Source organism: Nomascus leucogenys, chromosome 4 (genome assembly GCF_006542625.1).
Source record: "Nomascus leucogenys isolate Asia chromosome 4, Asia_NLE_v1, whole genome shotgun sequence".
NCBI lineage: Eukaryota > Metazoa > Chordata > Mammalia > Primates > Hylobatidae > Nomascus > Nomascus leucogenys.
In genome coordinates, this window is record NC_044384.1 from 130,867,152 (window position 1) to 130,889,112 (window position 21,961).

At 36.8% G+C, this 21,961-nt stretch overlaps 1 pseudogene; it reads left to right on the forward strand.

Moving 5' to 3' along the window:
* The first annotated feature begins 21,325 nt into the window (after positions 1-21,325).
* On the forward strand, positions 21,326-21,423 carry LOC115834895 (annotated as a pseudogene).
* The last annotated feature ends 538 nt before the right edge of the window (positions 21,424-21,961 follow it).

Genomic DNA, 21,961 nt, shown 5'->3' on the forward strand with positions numbered 1-21,961 from the left:
AGAGAGAAAAGACAAAAAGAAAAAAAAATACAAATAAACAAGCTTAATTTCAGAGAGGGAGAAATGATATGAAACAAATAAGTCAGGAGAATGTGCTGGAAGATGATTACTGGGATTATTCTATCAGGTGGCCCAGCAGGCCAGGGTGAAGAAGAACGAATGTGTTGAAAAGTCTGACAACAATCCTATGACATGGGCATTACTTTTATTCCCATTTTATCAACAGAAAGATTAAATTACTGAAACCAGATTGTTGTTGCCCTAATGAAACATATTTGCTTTTCTCTGATTGCAAATTTAACACTTGTTTATGACAGAAAACAAAACTAAGGACAAAAAAAAAGTCATCTGTGATCGTATGCCTAACACTTTGCGTATATACTATCTATCTTCTTTTTCTGTATGTATCTACATAATATGTTTAACAAATGGAATTGCTCTAAGAATAACATCTGTAACTTGTTTTTTCCATTAAACAACATTTTTCCATGCCATTGAAGAGTCTTATAAACATCACCTTTAATAGCTGTAAAGTCTCACATTATATGGAAGAATCATTATATAATGGTTTCTTTAGTCTCTTAAAATAGATATTTATGTCATTTCAATTTTTATTCTTATAAACGATGCTGTGATAAACCACCTGATAATAATAATAGCTAATGTTTATTCAGTTTATGTGGAATGCATTGTGGTAGGCAATTTACAACTTTCAACTAATTTAACGTGTACCCAAATCCTACGAAATAGATACAATGAAAATCTTCCCTTTAGAAATGAAGTAAACTCAGACAAAAAGAAGTTAAACAATATGGTCAAGGTCACACATTCAGTAAACTACAGAGCTAAAACTTGAACTTAAGACATTTCTGTTCCAGAGCATACACATAACCATTGCACTCTATTTCAGACCTTGGCAGTATTTCCACAGATTGACAGATAAGTCATAATCCCCACCAGCATTACTTCCTTAGGATAAATTTTTAGAAGTAAAATTGCTCAGAACCTGACTCCAGATTTTCTGCTTCTACACAAGAACCAGAGGTTCCTTTATCCAAGCCTAATGTCCACTTCAAGGTGCCCTAACAGAAGATCTGTAACTTTTCTGTTTCAGATTGCACACCGGGCTGCAGCCTGCAATGAGAAACAGAGAACAAGCAATAGTCTAAGTAAAAGGGACTTCAACCCTGCCAGTCCCTCCTTCCTTTATTTCTCTCCAGAGCTTTTGCCCAGGAAAGCTTAGCAAAAACAAAGAAGAGGCTCCTGAAGTCCAAGTTTCACCATCAACCCCTTTTCATTCATAAAGTCCATGATCCTCAATGCATATTCTCTACAGAGATTCCCACAGTCTAAACACAGACAGCAATGAAAAGGCAGAAGAGAGGCACGAGTGGCTTGAGCTCAGTAGCTGGAAGCTTCCCGTGATGCCCAGGTGCTGCTCTTAGGCCGGCTGTGCCTCCTTCCCCTCCTGTGTGGCCTGATGAGGGCAATGAACAGATTAGATAACAGATAATTTGACTACACTCAGGGAACTGAAGGAGCCCTATGAATGTGTACTGTTAATTGAGACACACAAAGTAGACCCTCCTGAGTGCTTTGGACTTGCACTAACCTGAAATCATGACTCACTAGACACCATTTTATCTCATTTTTCAAAAAGTATTTTTTTCTTGAGAGGGTGTTCAGACAGAAAGATGAAACAATTTATCTCTGTTACTTTTCCCAAGTTTCAAAGATAACCTAGAATCATAGGTTTCTATTTTACCAAAGGAGACTCTTGAGTATAGTAAACTTTTTGTTATCTTATCTGGTCAAATGATAGAGGCTTTAGTGGGGAGTGATCAATTGAGTTATTCTATCTATCCTGTGTAGAAGACTAGCACTCTTTAAAGAAATACAATATAGAAAAATAAATCTAAAAATAGATGAAAGAAAAGGTAATCATTCCTTTTTCATTCAAAAGCCATGTTTGAATGTTAAAGAGCTCCAAGGTCATCATTACAACCTCGAATTATGATTGCACAAGAAATTTCCAGCTGACAACTCAGGTTCCACCAATCTGTTTGGAAAATATCTGGTTGGAAATCAGGGATGCATTTGTAAAAACAGTGCTTAGGGCACAGGGCAGTTCAAACAAATATTTTTAACCCATCATGTAGCTGAAGAAACATACTAATAATACTAGAGACCCTCATCATTGTTTTTTATATTGTTTTAACGCTTCTATCTAGAAAGTGTATTTCAAATTGATAAACCGAAACACCAAGAACATGTCTTCCATATTCATGGCAGTTTAGGAACCTACACTTAATGTCCTTTATAGTAGAGCCTGGCGGGGGAAGAGAGGCAATCTCGTAGAGCCTCTAGCAATAGAGGTAAGCGTTTATACGAAGAGCTTGAGATAGAAACTCTTAGGTCAAAAGAAAAAAAGGGCAGGAGCAGAGGTTATATTGAAGGATTTGCAGCTGCCACTCTAAGCGTCATGATAGCAGGTGGTTTCACCTGTTTCACTCGCTATTGTATTCCCAGAACTTAGAATGGTGCCTGGGGTATTGTAGATGTTTGATATGTAGTTATGAATGAAAGAATGAATGCAGTAGTGATAAGAGGTGATGTGACACCAAGACAGAAGAAACTAGGTGCAATAAATAATCTGTTAACCAGTCAGTGTGCTCCACATTAGAGGAGAAATACCAGTTAGTAAAGAGTTCTTAAAACAAAGGGGCACAAGAAAACTTTGGGAGGCGTTGTGTATGTTGATTACCCTGATTGTAATGATGGTTTTAAAGGTGTATGTATATGTCCAAACTCATCAACTTATATACATTGAATATGCACCATTTTTGTGTATCAACTAGACCCTAATAAACTGTATAAATAAATAATATCTCATTTCCATCAGAAAAAGAGTTCCAATTGGCAGAATATCAAATAACAGAGAGATGCTGTAACAATACAGGCACACAGGAAATTTAATCACGATGGTCTAATCTTCATGTGAACCAAGGAAATAAGGCAAGTTCACAATTTTCTAAAGATGAAGAAATAAGCTCAGATATCAGGGACAGTAAAATCTATGTAGCTCAACGTTTCTCCACTAAAAAGATGAGAACCAGCAATTATAAGCCAGACTTAGTGGTGCCATTCTGGCTTGTTAAAGATAGAGGTCATTATCATGCCCCCCTATGTAGAGGAAGGTAAAATAATATTACTGTCATCAAGTGGTCGTACATGTGAAAGTTAAGATACTCTTGACAAAAAAGCAACAGAAACTACTACCTCTGAAAGCATCAAAGCTAGAGTATTCTACTGAAGGGCAGAAAGCCGATTACACCTGGTTAACCATGAAAGTCTGGCCAAAGTGTCGTGTGTCATACATCTCAATGTGGTCTTTTACAATAAATTTAAGACACAATTCACCTCTTTTCTTTAGAACTCCAAAGGGAATCCGACTTAATGAGCCTAAACCTATGTTACAAACACTAACAACCTTTATAATAGGTTATCACCAAGACTTGGACTGTTTCTAAAATCCAAGTACTGAAGGAAATGTGTATCATCCCCTAAGTTTTCCTAAAATGGCACGATAGCCATTTGGTCAGGGAATAAACCCATTAGTTCAGCCTATCCTCTTATTTAAGCTGTAGACGAGGGCACTGGGTTTTGGCTCAGAAGGTATCTGAGTAAGTGTCAGACATGGATGGGGCATAACTTTTCCTCAGACTGCAAAGTGGGAATCAAGGAGTATGAAACACTCCTTGTATTTCCTATTTCTTTATCCTTGGGATAAAGAAACCATGACCATCACCCAGGGAAAACATTATCAGTCTGTGGAGACTCAGAGAAGAGGTGGTATAAATGCATGAAGAGATGAGGGACTCAAAGAAACTTAAAGATTTTGAATGAAAGGATGAGAGGCCAGGCCTAGAGCAATTTCCTGCACTGGAAGGGAAACTGCTGTTTTCAGAGAATGCTTATAATTTGAACTTGGACAAAAAGAGACACATTAAAGTTGCCAAAGTCATCCTAAGTCAAAAAAGTAGTCATAATTTCCTTCATAGGAATGGTAAGTAGAGGAGAGAAACCCTAAAGAAATTACATAAAATCTTTGATTTTACCTCAGTCACACTGGTGCCACTGTTAGCCACTCACTAACTGATTCAATTAGGTGTTTCTGAGGTGCAATCCATTATTTAAATTATAATCTCTATAATCTAATTCAACACTTAGCTTCGTAAATAGTCTAGTCTCCAAGGGTCTTCTAATTAACAAAGAGAAGCTTCATCAACATCATCATCGTCATCATCATCATCTTCTAACAGGGAAAATATTAACAAGTCATATTATTTCTTTGAAGAGTATCTATCATTCTGGAAAACTATAATCCAGAATATGAAAATGTACTAATTTGATTTGTCATAGAAATGTTCTTTCTTTTAAGATCCGAGAAAAATCAGCAAATGCTTCCAAAGCCGACATTTAATCCATGAATTCAAATCATTTTCAAGATTTATGATCCATTAGAAAGACAGTTTCAATTTCCCTTGCCCTTGTGAGAGTCTAATGTATGGCTGGCACAAAATGCATTTACACTGCACACATTCCATGACAACAGTATCATTTATTGATAATGCTTTTCAAGTCTTAAAAAATGACGTTGCAAGTTATGTTCATTTTTGTTTATCTGTAAGTAGTAGATGAATGATTCACTCTGGTGAAGCTTCCTAAAATATACAGATTAACAGATATCCATATAACAAAGATTGCCTACTAAAGTTTACAAGAAATCTCCTGCAATTATAATAATGATATTATAAGTGGATGGCATTTCTAAGGACAGACCAGATGTCCATATATAGCTATAAAATCAGATACAGAAAAAGATACACACTCAGATATAGGTAGAATAAAAAGTTATAGGCAATTTATTGAGGGGAAGATGGCAGATTGAAGGCAGGACTACCTTGCAGCTCCTACTCAGACAGACAGAGTAGAATGTGGAGACTTACATAGTGAACTTTTGCTCTGAGGACTACCAAAGCAACATACCATAAAAGCTAAGAGAATCCACAGACTCTTTGAAGAAAGTGGATCCCTGCTGCAGGCTCCCTGAGATGCCAAAAAAACTGAGTCAGCTTACTTTCTCAGAAGGGAGGCTGATGGTCTGGGGCAAGTTATCAGCCCTGGTCACCAGCTGCCTGTAAATAGACTGAGTGCTGTTGCGGGGACACAGTGGGAGTGAGATCGGCCTTTAGGACTACGGGCTGCATGGGATCAGGGTGAGGACTGTGACTGCCAGGTTTCACCTACTTCCCTGGCGACTTGGCAGCGGCAGCCATAATCTACCTGGGAACCTAACTCCACTGGACTGGGAACCACACCCCAATTCCCCACAGCAGCTGCAGCAAGCCCTGCCCAAGGAGAGTCTGACCTCAGACACACCTATCCCTGCCCCCACACGGTGGTCTTTCTCTACCCACCCTGGCTGCTGAAGACAAAGGACATAATCTCTTGGAAGTTCTATGGCCCTACCCACTGCCTAAGAAACCTGAATACATAACCAGGTAACCCTACGGCAAGTTTGCTTCATCCCTATAATACCATAGCTGATGCACTCTTGAAAGCCCCACCTCCTTGCTGTAGGCCAACCAAAACAAAACCAGTGCACTAAACAAAAATACGACCAAGGTCCCTCAAGAGTCCACTTCACTCCCCTTCTGCCTTCACCGGAGCAGTGCTGGTATCTATGGCTGAAAGACCTGAATATGGATCACATCACAGGAGTCTTTGCAGACACTCCCCAGTACCAGCCCAGGGCCCAGTAGCTCTGCTGGGTGGTTAGACTCAGAAGAGCAAAAACAATTGCTGCAGTTCAGCTCTCAGAAAGCCCCATCCCTAGGGGAAGGGGGAGAACACCATATCAAGGGAACACTGTGTGGGACAAAAGAATCTGAATAGCAGCCCTTGAGTCCCAGATCTTCCCTCTGATATAGTCTACCCAAATGAGAAGGAACAAAGGAAAGCAATTCTGGTAATATGACAAAACAAGATTATTTAACACTGTGAAAGATCACACCAGCCCACCAGCAATGGATCCAAACCAAGATGAAATCTCTGAACTGCCAGAAAAAGAATTCAGAAAGTCAAATATTAAGCTAATCAAGGAGGCACCAGAGAAAGGTGAACTCCAACTTAAAGAAATCAAAAACATGATACAGGACGTGAAAGAAAAATTCTTCAGTGAAATAGAGAGCATAAATAAAAAACTATCACAACTTCTGGAAATCAAGGACATACTTAGAAAAATGCAAAATGCACTGGAAAGTCTCAGCACTATAACTGGACAAGCAGAAGAAAAAACTTCAGAGCTTGAAGTTGAGGCTTTTGAATTAATCAAATCCATCAAAGACAAAGATAAAAGAAACTACAAAATGAACAAAGCCTCTAAGAAGTTTGGGACAAGGTTAAGTGTCCAAACCTAAGAATAATTGGTGTTCTTGAGGAAGAAGAGAAATCCAAAAGTCTAGAAACCATATTTGAGGGAATAATCAAGGAAAACTTCTCTGGCCCTGCTAGAGATCTAGATAACCAAATACAAGAAGCTCAAAGAACACCTGGGAAATTCACTGCAGAAAGAACATCACCTAGGCATATAGTCATCAAGTTATCTAAAGTAAAGACAAAGGAAAGATTCTTAAGAGCTATGAGCAAAAGCACTGGGTAACCTATAAAGGAAAACCTATCAGAGTAACAACAGATTTCTCAGCAGAAACCCCACAAGCTAGAATGGTTTGGGGTCCTATTTTTAGCCCCTTTAAACAAAACAATTATCAGCAAAAATTTTGTATCTAGCAAAACTAAGCTTCATAAATGAAGATAAGATACAGTCTTTTTGAGACAAACAAATGCTGAGAGAATTCACCACTATCAACTTGGCATCACAAGAATGGCTAAAAGAATCTGTAAATTTTGAAACCAATCCTCAAAATACACCAAAATAGAACTTCCTCAAAGGATAAATCTCACAGGACCTATATAACAATAACACAATTAAAAAATAGTATTCAAGCAACAAATAGCATGATGAATAGAATAGTACCTCATATATCAATACTAATGTTGAATGTAAATGGCCTAAATGCTCCACTTAAATGATACAGAATGGCAGAATAGGTAAGAATTCATCAACCAAGTTTCTACTGTATTCAGGACACCCACCTAACACATAAGGACTCACATAAACTTCAGGTGAAGAAAAAGATATTCCATGCAAATGGACACCAAAAGTGAGCAGGAGTAACTATTCTTGTATCAGACAAAACAAACTTTAAAGCAACAACACTTTAAAAAAGACAAAGAAGGACATTATATAATAATAAAAGGACTAGTCCAACAGTAAAATATCACAATTCTAAATATATATGCATCAACGGTGGAGCTCCCTAGTTTATAAAACAATTACTACTGGACCTAAGAAATGAGATAGATGGCAACAGAATAATAGTGGGAGAATTTAATACTCCACTGACAGCACTAGACAGGTCATCAAGGTAGAAAGTCAACAAAGAAACAATGGACTTTTTAAAACTATACCCTACAACAAATTGACTTAACAGATATTTACAGAACATTTTACTCAGCGACTGCAGATTATACATTCTATTCATCAGCACATGCGGCATTTTCCAAGATAGACCATATGATGGGGCACAAAACAAGTCTCAGTAAATTTAAGAAAAATCAAAATTATATCAAGTACTCTTTCAGACCACAGTAGAATAAACTTGGAAATTAACTCCAAAAGGAATCCTCAAAACCATGCAAATACATGGAAATTAAATAACCTGCTCCTGAATATTCACTGAGAAAACAATGAAATCAAGATGGAAATTTTAAAATTCTTTGAATTGAATGATAAAAATGACACAACCTATCAAAACCTCTGGGATACAGCAAAAGCAATGCTAAGAGGAAAGTTCATAGTATTAAATGTCCACATCAAAAAGTCTGAAAGAGCACAAAATACTAGCTAACCGAATCTAACAGCATACCAAAAGGATAATCCACCATGATCAAGTAGGTTTCATACCAGGGATGCAGGGACGATTTAACATCCACAAGTTAATAAATGGGATACATCACATAAATGGAATTAAAAACAAAAATCACAAGATCATCTCAATAGATGCAGAAAAAGCATTTAACAAATTCCAGCATCCTTGTATGGCAAAAACCCTTAGTAAAATTGGCATAGAATGGACATATCTTAAGGTAATAAAAACCATCTAAGACAAACCCACAGCCAACATTATACTGAACGGGGAAAAGTAGAAAGCATTACCCCTGAGAAATGAATCAAGACAAGGATGCCCATTTTCACCACTTCTTTTCAACATAGTACTGGAAGTCCTAGTCAGAGCAATCAGGCAAGAGAAAGAAATAAAGGGCATTCAAATTGGTAAAGAGGAAGTCAAACTGTCGCTGCTTGTTTATGATATGATTGTATACCTAAAAAACCCTAAAGACTCATCTAATAAGCTCCTAAAGCTGGTAGATGAATTCAGCAAAGTTTCAGGATACAAAATTAATGTAGATAAATCAGTAGCTCTACTATACACCAACAGCAAACAAGCTGAGAGTCAAATCAAGAACTCAACCCCTTTTACAATAGCAAAAAATAAAATACTTAGGAATATACCTAGCAAAGGAGGTCAAAAATCTCTACAGGGAAAACTACAAATCATTGCTAAATGAAATCATAGATGACACAAACAAATGGAAACACAATCCATGCTCAGGGATGGGTAGAATGAATATTGTGAAAATGACCATACAGCCAAAAGCAATCTACAAATTCAATGCAATTCCCATCAAAATACCACCACCATTCTTCACAGAACTAGAAAAAAAAATCGTAAAATTCATACGGAACCAAAAAAGAGCCCACATAGTCAAAGCAAGACTAAGCAAAAAGAAAAAAAAGGAGACATCCCATTGCTCAACTTCAAACTATAGTACCTGCCTATAGTTACCAAAACAGCATGGTACTGGTATAAAAATAGGCACATTGACCAATGGAACAGAATAAAGGGGAAAACAAGAAATAAAGCCAAATACTTACAGCCAACTGATCTTTGACAAAACAAACAGAAACATAAAGTGGGAAAATGATACCCTATTCAACAAATGGTGCTGAGATAATTGGCAAGCCACACAAAGAAGAAGGAATCTTGATCTTCATCTCTCACCTTATACAACAAAAATCAACTAAAGATGGATCAAAAACTTAAGTCTGAGACCTGAAACCATAAAAATTCTAGAAGATAACATTGGAAAAACCCTTTTAGACATTGGCTTAGGCAAAGACTTCATTATCAAGAAACCAAAAGCAAATGTAACAAACAAAGATAAATAGATGGGACTTAATTAAACTAAAAACCTTCTGCACGGCAAAAGAAATAATGGCATTTGCAGTGAACTGGATAAAATTGGAGACTACTATTCTAAATGAAGTAACTCAGAAATGGAAAACCAACCATCGTATAGTCTCACTTATATGTGGGAGCTAAGCTATACGGATGCAAAGGTATAAGAATGATACACTGGACTTTGGGAACTCAGGGAAAGGGTGGGAGTGGGGTGAGGAATAAAAGGCTACACACTGGGTACAGTGTACACTGCTTGCATGATGGGTGCACCAAAATCATAGAAGTCACCACTAAAGAACTTATTCATGTAACCAAATACCATCTGTTCCCCAAAAACCTATTGAAATTAAAAAAAAATTAAAAGTCATGCCACATAAACTCATAAAATGGTGTGATCAACCCTATGCCATTTTTCTTTTTTCCCCTTTTCTTTACTCTTTGTTTTAAACAAAATAATTTCACCCATCAAAAATATCAGCAAAAGATATCAGACTCTCAATACGAAGTTCTCAAAGCACATTAATCTAAACTTAAAATTCCCAGAATCAACATCAATGAATGTAATATCTATTAAAGGTGCTCCTTTTTTCCAGTGATTCAGGTTTTCAACCAAAAAACTGATAAATTCCACATACACTATACTAGAAAAATTACATAGTATTAGACTGTCTATGTTTTTCATTATACATATGATAAAATGAAATTCCAAAGAGGAAAGTTATTTCCTCAAGCTCATAACATAGTTGTAAGATTTGTGACTGCCCCAACCTGAGTATTAATCAGCAAAAGCAAAAGTAGATGTTCTTCAGCTTTATGAGCTAATATCAGATCATTAACTTGTCTGTCACCACCCAAACATGTCATTCAACAACTAATATAAGTTACTTACTGCAGAAGTGACATACCGCCATTCTCCTATACACTATTGGTCACACAGTCCAATGCTGATACAATGGGAAGGGGGCACAAAAGGGTGTGACTTTTAGACACAGACCATTAGATACAATGGGAAGGTGTTCAAAAGGGTGTGAACACCAGGCAGAAGCCATTAGAGGCCATCTTGGAAACTGGCTACCAAAATAAACATCTCAAAACCCAGGGGGATTTCTCATATGTGGAAAGTCTTTTAGCAAATCTTACTTTCTTGATCCACATATCACTCAGAACCCTTCTTGAAAAACACTTTCAACATTCTCCTACATTAAACCTGATTGCCTCATAATTGATAGAATAAGAACAGCATCCATTCTGGATGCTTCATTCATATATTTATTTAATAAATGGCATACTACTGTATACCAGGAAGTCTCCTGGGGACTGAGAATACAATAGTGAAGAACATGTCATTTCTGCTGTAAAACCATTTGAGACTAGAGATATAGAAAAGAAAACTGGATGGGGAGGAGAGAGAGGGAATAGAAGAAGAAGAAAAGAATAAAGAAGGTCAAAGAAACAATGGGGGAGAGTAAGAAAGAGGTAAGGCAGAGAAGGAAAATGAAGTGGAGATAGAAATCAATATTGATGGGAAATAAATTCAATCATGAAAATATTTGCTGCATTAAAATTAAAATACTGAAGTTTGAAAAGAAAGTAGGAAGATTTTTGCTTAACATGTGCCTCCATATGCTCAATACACAGTTCATTAACTAAATTTAGAAACTGTGTCTAAACGTATGCCTTTCTAATATGCAAAAAACTAACACCTCAATTCAGAGGTTCTCAAGTCTTTCAGTAAAGACACTGACAGAAGCACCAGACGCTCTTTTCCAAAAGACAATTAAAAAATGTGTGCATACACATACACACAGACACAAATTTCATAGTCCATGGGTCTAAAGTTAGGAACTCCCAATCTTAAAAATATAAAGTAACATTTTAAACTGTTGTCCATGTTAGCTGTCTTTGTGAATATTCAGGATATACTCTAGTGCAAGACTTGCTGGATCTTTATGAAATGAAATGTTTCACCAAGATAAGGCAGAATATTAGGGGATTTTGCTCCTTAGAGTATTTTTCCAGCCTGAGGAGTCTCAGCCTGAATGGAAGAACTTAGCGTCATAAAGACTGGAGTAAAGAGCCTCACGTCAGGTTTGGGCGCAGTGGCTCAGGCCTGTAATCCCAGCACTTTGGGAGGCCGAGGCCTGTGGACCACCCAAGGTTGGGAGTTCAAGATCAGCCTGACCAACATGGAGAAACCCTGTCTCTACTAAAAATACAAAATTAGCTGGGCATGGTGGTGCATGCCTGTAATCCCAGCTACTCAGGAGGCTGAGGCAGAAGAATTCCTTGAACCCGGAGGCGGAGGTTGCAGTGAGCTGAGACTGTGCTGAGCCGAGATTGTGCCATTGCACTCCAGCCTGGGCGACAAGAGCGAAACTCTATCAAAAAAAAGAGAGAAAGAAAGAAAAAGCCTTTTGTCCAAAAACAAGCTCAGGTCTAAGTTAACCAATCTAGATGTAAGAGCCATGTAGTCCCATTTCTTCATTTTACAGATGGGAAAAGTGAAGACTCAGTGACTGATGAGGAGGATATGGTGACCTAAAATCCAACATTGAGCAAACACTCAGGGCTTAAATAACCTTGGTCCATATTGCAGGAGACTTACCCACAAGGGTCAAGATCAGACTTGGTAAACTAATGTTAACCCCTCCACTCCAGAAGGGGAGTACTAAGTGAACTCAGATTAGCTACAGATGTCTCAGTCAAGCAGGCTGAAGAGTGGATCTTGGATCAAGCAAAGGAGAGGGTATAAAATCAGGCAGACAGTTATTGGGGCATCACTTAGTAGACATTTCTGTGAATCTTCGTTTAATAGTCTGAATTTCCTCTCTTTCAAAAAGCACTACAACAAATTTACTATGCAGTGCAGTGATTTTATACTTTGAGACAAATGGAAGCTTGAGTTTGAAAGCCAAATTCTCCCTTGGAAATATAATTGAAATTCTCCAATATGCCTATAATCCTGGTATGCTGCCATTTAAGTCTGGTACTTATGCCTAGAAAACTTAGCAAATGCTATCAAAAGCAGGTGAGCAAATTGCTCCTATTATTATCTCTAACACTAATTAGTTAGAACTAACTTGAGGAGGCACCATGTCAGAGCTTTGCCAGACAGCAATGCCTAGTTACATAAAATCAACCCTGAAAACATGCACTGCTGTTGGAACGGTTGTAGACTGATGTTGAAGAAAGCTGTGGTGTAATATCAGGTTACTTTCCATAAGCTTTGCATGAAATCTTCTAAGTATAAACCAGCTGTAGAATGCTTAGTGCTCCACCAGGATTTTGAGGGGCTAGGGAGGGAGCACTTACCTTATCCCCAATCCTCATCAACTCTTCATGGTTAAAAAAAAAAGAAGAAAGAAAGAAAGAAAAAGAAAGAGACAGGGAGACTCTAAGAGTTTGAAACTCATTCACCAGCTTTTATGCCCTATCACAAGTTTAAAAAAAAAATAGGTATAGGTATAGCTTCTCAACATAATGCCAAATTGGCTGGTGTTTGCCCTTTCCATTGAATTCTTCCTACTAGTTTGATCTCTGCCTGCATTTTGTTTTCTGAAATTCCCAGTGACCTTTTGCAAAGGCAAATGGGTTATAGTGCATGTCAGGCAGGATTGCACTGTGCTGACCTGTTGAGAGCCAGTGAACCTAGCACTACATTTTTCTACTTTGCTTTGTTCTTTGAGCTGAAACAAATGCCATAAAATACTTGATTTAAGAAGTTAGTATATATATGGTAAACCATCAGGTTCAAAATATGCAAAATAAAAAATTTCCATAGTTTATGTTAGTTCAAGTAAATTTCCAAAATGTCACTAGATACAGTAGAAAACTGATGAAATGGATAAGAAAGCAATAAATTTGATTCACAGAAATCTAAAGCAGATGTAGCTTGCTTATTTTTGTTGCCATATGGTTTTCTATTTATGAATCTACTACAATTGATTTATCCAGTTCCTTCCCACTTGGAGCAACTGTGAAAAATATTATTATAAATATTCTTGCACAAGAATCTTGATTTACGTATACCCCAGTGTTTCTATATTATATACAGAAGAGAGGAATTTCTGGTATATTACCCAGCATTATGCCAGGGGGATTTTCCAAAATGGTTGTACTGAATTTTGCACCTATCAGTAGTATATAAAAATTCTTACTGCTCTTAATACCTAATGTAGATGACAAGTTAATGGGTGCAGCAAACCCCCATGACATGTGTATACCTATGTAACAAGCCTGTGCGTTCTGCACATGTATCCCAGAACTTAAAGCATAATAACAACAATAATAAAATGAGCTTATGTTGAAGTCCTTACATCTTCCTTAGAGAAAGGGGTAAGTACACGGCCACAGGCTTCGCAAGTCCTGCTGCTACTGTGCTTGTGTCTGCACACAGACGCTCCTGCACAGAGAAAAGACAGTAAACAGGACAGTCTTCCTATGAAATTACACAATTTACCCACACACACAAAAAAAAAATTCTCACTGCTTTTCATCCTCACACAGTGTTGCTCCATTTTTTTTAATCTGGTGGATGTATTACATAGTGGTTTTCACTGGCATGTTCCTGATTACAAATGAGGTGGTATATTTTTAAATATCATTTTTAACCAATGAATTTCCTTCTTTTTGAAATGTCCATGTAAGTATTTTCCCAATTTTCCTATTGAGCTATGTATCTTTTTCCTATTGATTTATATCTACTCAAAACCACATGAATGAATTTCATAGCTATAATACTGAGCAAAACCATCAAAATACAAAAGAACATAATCGTATGTTTTCATTTGTATATAGTTCAAAAACAGGCATAAAATGGACTATTTTGTTTACTAAGGCACAAAAGGTTGTGATGATATTTTTTAAAGCAAGGAAATAATTCCTACAAAATTCAGGGGAGGTTCCTTCTGACTCTAAATAGGTGGTACTTAGAGGAAATGGACTCGGTTTCCTGAGTTGTCATGGTTCTAATATTTGGTCATGAAATCTGCCAGTGCCCTGGCTCTTGAACAGTGAAAATAAATCAAATAAAAAGTTCTACTTAGGCTGGATGTGGTGGCCCACACCTGTAATCCCAGCACTTTGGGAGGCTGAGGCAGGCAGATCACAAGGTCAAGAGACCGAGACCATCCTGGCCAAAATGGTGAAACCTCACCTCTACTAAAAATAAAAAAATCAGCTGGGTGTGGTGGCGTGCACCTGTAGTCCCAGCTACTTGGGAGGGTGAGGCAAAAGAATCACTTGAACCAAGGAGGTGGAGGTTGCAGTGAGCTGAGATCATGCCACTGCACTCCAGACTAATGACAGAGCTAGACTCCGTCTCAAAAAAAAAAAAAAAAAAATTAGCTGGTGTGGTGGCACACGCCAGTAATCCCAGCTACTTGGGAGGCTGAGGAAGGAGAATCGCTGGAACCCAGGAGGCAGAGGTTGCAGTGAGCCGGGATTGCACCACTGCACTACAGCCTGGGTGACAGAATGACACTCTGTCTGCAAAAAATAAAAAATAAAAAAAAGAAGAATTTTCATATGATTATATGTGTAGATAAGTATCAAAAAGAATGGGAAATGGCAAATAAGAAGAAGTTACCCTTTATTTTTACAATGACACATACTATTTTTCTACTTTAAAATACATAATTATATAATTTACACACTTACTTGAGAAGGTTTATACATATCACTGAATGTATACTTTTCTCTCCCCATGGCCCAGTAGGATGGGAGGAAAATGTGCGGCAGATTTGGAGTATGCTGATTTGAGCTTTATGTATATAATTTAGTGCAACTTTAAATTGGAATATAGGGTAATCTCTAGAGCAATCACTAAGGAAAGTATTTTTAAAACATACACAAGAAAATACACGCACACTACAGATAAGGAAAAATGTAACACTAAAAATTATTTCAGTAACCCACAGAAAGGTAAGAAAACAGAAAGAGAGAAACAAAAACAAGACAGACAAAACAATGAAGTGGCAGCTTAAATCCTGACATCAAAAATTACATTAAATATGAAGGGCTTAAAGACACCAATTAAAATATAAATGCTTTATATTAAAAAAAATTATCAGAATATAGTTCAAAATGACTCAGCTATCTGCTGTCTACAAGAAATTCATTTCAAATATACTGATATAAGTAGGTAAAAAGTAAATAGAAGAAAATATATATACCATGAAAACAATCACAAAAAAGCTGTATAGCTATACGAATAGCAGATAAAGTAGACTTCAGAGAAAAGAAAGAAAATTACTAAATACAGAAAGGAACACGACATTATGGTAAAAGACTTAATATACCCAAAAAAGACATGAAATCTTTTTTTTTTATTATTATTATACTTTAAGTTTTAGGGTACATGTGCACAATGTGCAGGTTAATGTATCAAATTTAAAAACTTCAATAATCAAGATAAAAAGGATGATAAGAAGACAATTTATAACTTTTGAGCAGCTAATACATAGTGCTAATAAGTGTTAGACCCTGTTTCAAACACTTTACATCTATTATCTCATTTAATCTTCACCAAAAGAAAAGCAAATACATTATTATCTCCATTCTGCATACAACATAATTAAGGGCTCCAAAGAGTTTAAGCATCTTGCCCAAGGTTACACAGTTAGCAATCCTTAGGCCAAATTCTTTTTACTCTTCATTCTGCCTCCATCAAGGTTTATCTTCAAACACTTCAAAAATAAACAGTGTGATCATCATATCTAACACTGCTGTCCAACATTTACTCTTCTTGGTCATAAAGACAGAGTATTTTTAGTGGTGAACAAACACTGTTTTCTAAACAAGTCATAGGAATAAAGTGGCTCTAGAAAACATCAGTAAATGCAAAAGAGCCTGGAGCAGGAAGCAGTTAATTATGGGAAAGCTGGAAGTAACATCATGGCCACAGTGACCTCAACAGTGTGAAGGCTGCCATGTAAGTTTGGGAAAGCAGGGCCCTGTACAACTCCAGGGATTCCATTAGCATAGAGACTAAATTAGACTATCATATAAAAGACACCACCTGGAATCATAGTACACAGCATGCCCTGCCATTTATGGTATTTCTGACAGTAATTATACTGTCTGAAAGTAATAAAGTCTGCTAAGAATCTCTTGGCATTCAGAGCACCCACCCACCTGGATCAGCAGTCTGAACTCCACTTCGCAGAGACTATAGTGAAGTGAGGACCTCCTTGCTCCATGCCCGGGCATATCTCCAGCTTTTGGAGCACCTGCTCACGTGGATTAGCAGTCTGAATCTCCCCACCCTTCCTGTGCAGAGATTGTGGTGCAGCAGGACCCTCTATGCTCCACGCCCAGGAAGATCTCCAGACATCTGGAACACCCATTCTTCTGGAACAGGAGTTTAGGCTGCCCCACCCTCATGCAGAGACTTGAAGCCAGAGATTTCCCCACTAAAAACTTGGTGGCCACTCACTGGATCTCCTTTTTGGTGTTGGTGCTTGTGCCTGCCATCAGGGAACCTGTAGGCAGTCCTGCCTAATCTGGCCCTGCCTATCTTCATCCTCTCCTACAGGGTTTACCAGGGAGCTCAGACCACTGTTCACTTCACGGATCAGCCCATTGCCTAAAGCTGGCTCTCAGCAGAGAGTCTCCCAGTAAACAAAGATCCAGTATATACTCATCCACATTGGCCATAGCCAGTTCTTATCTGTAAGCGCCATCTACTGGCCTGTAGATCAAACTGCACAGTTCAATATAAAACCTGCTGACGGAAGTGCATAGGACTGTAGAAGCAAAGCCAAAAGACTCTACGCAACATTCTCTACAGTCACACCCCATAGGCAAGTAGGAAAAGGGAAAGGAAAAAAAAAACATTATAAGGAAAGAAAGACACATGAAAATAATTACATAAATTGGAAGTGCCAGTGTCTCGAGATGAGAAGGGTAAGAGTTCTGTCATCATGAAAAGCCTGAATATTGTGTGTGACATCACCAAAGAATCATATCAGCTCTGCAGCAGTGGTCCCTGAAGAAAATGAAAACTGAAAAATGACCGAAAATGTGAAGCATGGACTGCAAGAAAGCTTAATGAGATCCAAGACAGTTAAAAATCAACACAGAGAAACTTCTCAACAATTCAGGAAAAGAAGGAAGAGACACGCATCTTAAAAAGAAATGCATCAGAGCTTCTGGAATTGAAAAAACTCAGAGCTTGAACCGGTTCTTCAAACTAGCACATTCAGTCAAAATTTTTTTGAAAGTTTTAAAACAATGAAACCTAAGACTTACTGGCATACCTGTGAGAGAAGGGGAGAAAGTAAACAAACTGGAAAACATATTTAAGGCAATAATTCAAGAAAATTTATTTTATCTTGCTATAGAGATAGACATCCAAACACAAGAAATTAAGAGAATACCTGTGATATACGATGCAAAACAAACATCAAAAAGGCATATAGACCCCAGACTGTCCAAGGTCAAAGCTAAAGAAAAAATCTTAAAGGCAGCTAGAGAAAATGGTCAGATCGCGCACAAAGTGAACCCCATCAGACTAACAATGGTCTTTTCAGCCAGAAGAGACTAGAGGCCTATTTTCAGCATCCCTACAGAAAAGAAATTCTAACTAAGAATTTCATTTCTCCCCAAAATAACCTTCATAAGAGAAGGAGAAATAAAATCTTTTTCAGACAAGCGAATGCTAAGGGGATTCATTACCACTACGCCAGCCTCATAAGAGATTCTTAAGGGAGTTCTAAACATGGAAATGAAAGAAAGATACTTGCTACCACAAAAACAAATTTACGTACATAGTCCTATTATGGAAACAGAAAATAAAAAAAGATCAGGGGTCACCATTCTTATATCAGCCAAAACAGACTTTAAACCAAGAGTAAAAAAAGGTAAAGAAATGTAATATATAATGATAAAGGATTCAATACAACAAGAAGATTTAACAGTTCTAAATATATATGCACCAAACGTTGGATGACCCAGATTCATAAAATAAGTACTTTTAGACCTTCAAAAGTATTTACACAGCCACATAATAATAGTGTGGCATTTCAACATTCCATTGACAGAATTGGACAGATCATTGCAGCAGAAAACTGACAAGGAAACTCTGGACCTAAATTAAACACTTGCACAATTGGACCTAATAGACATCTAAAAAATAGCAAACACACCTACATCAAGAAGTTAGAAAGACCTCAATTTAACAATCTAATAGTAGATCTAGAGCAATTTGAAAAACAAGAACAAGGTAACGCCAAAGCTAGCAGAAGAAAACAAATAATTATAATTGGAGCAAGACTGAACAAAATTGAAAGGCAAAAATTCATACAAAGGATCAAATAAAACAAAAGTGGGTTCTCTGAAAGAATAAATAAGATCAATTAACCATTAGCTAGATTAACACAGAAAAAATGAGGGAAAACCCAAACATGCAGAATCAGAAATAATGACGGATCTCACCGAAATATAAAGGATCCTCAGAAACTATTATGAATACCTCTATCCACACAAATTAGAAAATCGGGAGGAAATGGACAAATTCCTGGAAACACACAACCTGCAAAGACTGAATTGAAAAGAACGTGAAACCACGAACATATCAACATTGACTTCAGAAATTAAATCAGTAACAAAAAACCTACCAAAAATAATAAAGCCCTTGACCAGATGGATTCAAAATATACAGACATACAAAGAAGCGCGGGTAAGAATATTGCTGAAACTATCCTAAAGAATTGTGAAGGAGGGACTCCACCCTAACTAATTCTGTGAAGCCAGAATCACCCTGATAGCAAAATCTGGCAAAGACACAATACAAAAAGAAAACTATAGACCAATATTCATGATGAATAAAGATACAAAAATCCTCAAAAAAATACTAGCAAATAGAATCCAGCAGCATGTCAAAAAGTTAATTACCATAATGATGTAGGCCTTATTTCTTGCATACGAAGTTGGTTCAACCTAAGCAAATCAATAAATGTCATTCACAATATATACAAAACTAAAAACAAAAACCATACAATCATCCCAATAGATCCATGTTTTCAATAAAAGCTAACATATTTTCATGGTAATTCTCAACAAACTAAGCAATGAAGGAACATAACTCAAAATAATAACAGCCATCTATGAGAAAACCTTAGTCAATATCATACTCAGTAGGAAAAGCTGGAAGATGTCCCCTTTGAGAACTGGCAGAAGACAAGGATGTCCTTTCTCACCATTCTTATTCAACATAGCACTGTAAGTGATAGCAAGAGCAATCACGCACAAGAAAAAAAGCATCCAAATAAGAAAAGAAAAAGTCAAACTATCTTTCTTCATTGATGATATAATCCTGTACCCAGAAAATCCTAAAGACTGCCAAAAGGCTTCTGGAACTGATAAACAACTTCAGTAAAGTTCCAGGATACAAAATCAATGTACAAAAATCAGTAGCATTTCTATACACCAATAACATTCAAGCTGAGAGCCAAATTAAGAATGCAATTATATTTATACTAGCCACCAAAAAATAATAAAATATCTAGAAATACACCTAACTAAATAGGTGAAAGATCTCTACAATGGGAATTTAAAAACATTGCTGAAAGAAATCAGAGATGATATAAACAAATGGAAAAATCTTCCACACTTATGAATTGGCAGAATCAATATTGCTAAAATGGCCATACTGCCCAAAGCAATCTACAAACTTAACAATATCCCTATTAAACAACATCCATTTTCAAATAATTAGAAATAACTATTCTAAAATTCATACAGAACCAAAAAAAGAGGTCAAATAGCCAGTGCAATCCTACACAAAAAGAACAAACCCAGATTCATCACATTACCTGAATTTAAACTATATTGTACTATAAGGCTACAGTAACCAAAGCAACATAATACTGCTACAAAAACAGACATATAGACCAAAAGAAGAGAATAGAGAAACCAGAAATAAAGCCACACACATACAGCCACCTGATATTCAACAAAGCTATCAAAACAAACAATGAAAAAAGGATTCCCTGTCCAATAAATGGTATTGAGATAACTGCCTAGCCATATGCAAAAGAATGAAACTGGATCCCTACCTTTCACCATATACAAAAATTAATTAAGATTGATCAAAGATTTAAATGGAAGACCTCAAACTGTAAAAATCCTAGGAGAAAACTTAGAAAATACCATTCTGGACATTGGACTTAGCAAAGAATTTATGATTAAGTCCTCAAAAGCAGTTGTAATGAAAACAAAAATTGACAAGTGGGATCTAATTAAACTAAAGAGCTTATATACAGCAAAAGAAGCTATCAACAGAGAAAACAGACAACTTACAGAATGGATAAAATATTTGCAAACATTGCATCTGACAAAAGTCTAATTTCCAGAATCCATAAGGAACTTAAACAATTCAACAAGCAAAAGATTAATAACCCTAATAAAAATGGGCAAAGGGGATGAACAGACATTTCTCAAAAGAAGACATGCAGATGACTGACACACATATGAATATCACTAATCATCAAAGAAATGGGAATCAAAACCACAATGAGTTGCACTAGTCAGAACGGCTGTTACTGAAAAGTCAAAAAATAACAGATGCTGGCAAGGTTGTGGAGAAAGGGAAATGCTTATATACTGTGGAAATATAAACTAGTGCATCCATTATGGAAAGCAGTTTGAAATTTTCTCAAGGAACTTAAAATAGAATTACCATTTGACCCAGCAATCCCATTACTGGGTATATAGCAAAAGGAAAATAAATCATTCTACCAAAAAGCACTTATACTTGTATGTTCACTGTAGCACTACTCACAATAGCAAATATACGGATCCAACCTAGGTGTCCATCAACAGTGGATTAGATAATGAAAATATGGTGCATGGAATACTACATAGCTGTGAAAAAGAATGTAGTACCCACCTCAGCAGCACATGTACTATTAATAACATCGGAAAAATACAGAGAAGGTTAGCATGGCCCCTGTGTGAGGATGACATGCAAATTTTTATTGCATTGCATATTTTTATAACACAACTGGAAGTATGAACAGCAGAGTATACTCATCTGAGGGAAAAAAGAATCTCAGAGCTTGATGACCAGTTCTTAAAACAACTCAGACCAAAATAAAGAAAAAAGTATTTAAAAAATGAACAAAACCTATCCAGCCAAACCAAGTTTCATGAGTAAAGGAGAGATAAAATCCTTTTTAGACCATAACATGGTAAGGCAATTTATTACCACAAAACTGGCCTGAGAAAAGGTGCTTAAGGGAGTGCTAAACACAGTAACAGAAGACCATTACAGGCCACCACAAAAACACAATTAAGTACATAGACCACTGACACTATAAAGCAATTACAGAGTCAAGTGTACATAACAGCCAGCTAACAGTATGATAACAGGATCAAATCCACCAATATCAATATTAACCTTGAATATAAACGGACCATACGCCCCACTTAAAAGGCAGAGTGTCAAGTGAATAATGAAGCAAGACCCTACTGTATGATGTCTTCAAGAGATCCATCTTACATGCAAGGACACTCATAGGTTCAACATAAAG